Source organism: Ostrea edulis, chromosome 1, assembly GCF_947568905.1.
Source record: "Ostrea edulis chromosome 1, xbOstEdul1.1, whole genome shotgun sequence".
Lineage (NCBI taxonomy): Eukaryota > Metazoa > Mollusca > Bivalvia > Ostreida > Ostreidae > Ostrea > Ostrea edulis.
The window spans coordinates 85,343,019-85,345,518 of record NC_079164.1 but is presented as its reverse complement, the minus strand read 5'-3'; the positions used below and the strand labels follow the sequence as shown (position 1 = coordinate 85,345,518).

General features: G+C 31.6%; 1 protein-coding gene across 1 annotated transcript in view; it reads right to left on the bottom strand.

The window, feature by feature from the left end:
- The window catches only part of LOC125677249 (CD109 antigen-like), a 291,878-nt gene that overhangs the window by 37,758 nt on the left and 251,620 nt on the right, over nt 1-2,500 (bottom strand). The window lies entirely within an intron of this gene.

Genomic DNA, 2,500 nt, shown 5'->3' with positions numbered 1-2,500 from the left:
ATACTTGATTTACAATAACTGTGCTTAAATTCAATGTTCTTTGGTTGTTGATAAATTGATACAAGTTTTGGTTATTTTTCCATGTAGATTTACCGTATATACTCGCCTATAGGTCGGCTCTCCTGTAATTCGGTTGTATATTTTGTAGGCTATGTTGGAAAGCTTTGCCATTCACCCACTTATTAGTCGGTATAACTTTTTTCAAGAATTGGTTGACAATTTCAAATGTTTTCAACTCTGTTTCAACTAATATTTTGTGAAATGCGCTGATACTTATTCATTTTCTCAAGAAGATGAATAAAATCATTAAAATATGCAAATACTTTTACTTTATGCATAATCTTAGAATATATGCATAATATAATATGTCCAGTCAACTTTAATTATGATAATCGTCGGAGTACGAAGTAATGTTTAAAAAATGCTTTACATTACGCTGTCCAGAAAAATGCTAATCTTCTTAGGACTTGCCTAGAAGTCGGATATAGAGTTTAATCCAACTTATAGGCGAGTATATATGGTATTGAATGGTCAATTTTTTTTTAAAATATAATTTTACCCTATTTATGTAGTTGGTTTTGAGATATACACTTCTGGTGCATGTCGTAAATCATTGTTTGTATAGAGTAATACGCAGTAATTAATTATTAATAAGAATATTCATGTTATAAACTATGATATTCAGATGTGGAATTTTAATAACAAAAGAGTGTCCATTTTTTCTATTTCGTTGTACATGCCTGTCAGTTTGAATCATGGCATATACACAAGAGGTTGACAAAATGCAGAAAATCAAGGAAATTACATACAAAACACTAAAGAATCACGCAGAGTTTTTTAGTCCCAGATTCATGGATGCCAAAGTTACAGATATTCATTTATTGTTTTTATCAAAGAATTCATATGAAATATGGATTTGAATAAAATATATTACTTGGATATAATGAAAGAAATAACAATTATTGTGATGTCACAATGCATGGAAAGTAAAAAGCGATGTGTCAGATTTATGTGCAGATTTGTGCAAAATTTTGAATTGGGTCAGTCCACCTTATGAAGATGAGTTTCAAATATATTTCCTATTCAACTCTTTGTAAAACTTTTAAGGAGGAGTAACACAGCAGAGAAATCTGATATGGATGTAGGCTGTCCAACAAAATAATAAGGGCTAATTTTAGGAACAAAATTACGAAAAATTAGGGCACAACTAAATTCGGGCAGTTTTAGACATTTCAATGGTCTTACTTTTGCAAAAGGAACGTTCTCTACTTGCAGGAAGCAAATCTTCCAGCTATTATTTGCAATAAACTTAATAGTCACATCTTTGTCACAAAGTCACAACCAATTAACAGTTTGACACATGGATCCACTGGTCAAATATAATTTGAATGCATTTTCAAAATTGTTAGAATAGAAATATATTTCTAAAAAATAGGAATTGACAAGGAAAATTAGGGCTTTTCTAGGATTTCCCCTTGAATTCAACATCTTTAACAAATTCTAGGGCTGCTGGACAGCCTGTGGATGATGCGTACAATATTTTGAAATTGAAATACAATGTATTTCAAATTTACCTTATCTAAGTAAAGAAATGCAGTAATACCCATGCAACACTTGGACATACAAAATACAGATCAGCAGGTGCACCTACCAACCTACTGACCTACCTAGCTTGGCAATTGGATTTAAAAGGAATATACAGTCAAATATCTCTATCTGGAAGTCCGAGGGCCTTCAACAAAACTTCAAGATACCCAGGCCGGTTCAAAATATCCGAACTTGTCTTCTAATTTGTTTAAGTGACTTCACCTATGTTCTATATAGGTGTTCATTTGATGCATCACACTTGCATTATGACTAATAATCATGTTGTCTTCTGGGTTTTTTTTTATCCCAGTAATAAATTAAACTTTGTTTTCATTTCTTTTTACCCATAAAATATTATATCATACTTATCTACAGTTTGTACCAAAAATATAAATAACTGAGTAGATCTCATGCTTATGATATTGAACGAAGCTTGAGTGGGATGTAGCTATTGTGATGTAGATAAAGAACCTAGCTATCACGTAAGAAACGAAAAGATAAATTTAACAAGAGTACCGTATATACTCGCCTATAAGTCGGTTGTATTTTTTAAGGTTATTTTGTAGGAATTTGCCATTGACCCACTTATAAGTCGGTACAAATTTTTGTCAGAATCGGTTGACAATTTCAAGTCAATGCTCTAGTGTTTTTACCTATGTTTCAAAAAATAAAAATTAAATGCATCCCTTGATCTATTATGGATGATGATCCCTTGTTTACCTAAGCAATTATGGTCTCCTAATTGCCATGTATATACCAGTACCTGACACCGTGTTTACTTAGTGGCACGCGCCTCTCGAAAACTGTTATTGTGGGATTCTGGTATAATTCAGTGTATCAACTACAGAGTTTTTAAGAGTCAAGAATGATAATCTAAATTATCTGTTAACAATATTTAATCTTTTATGAAATA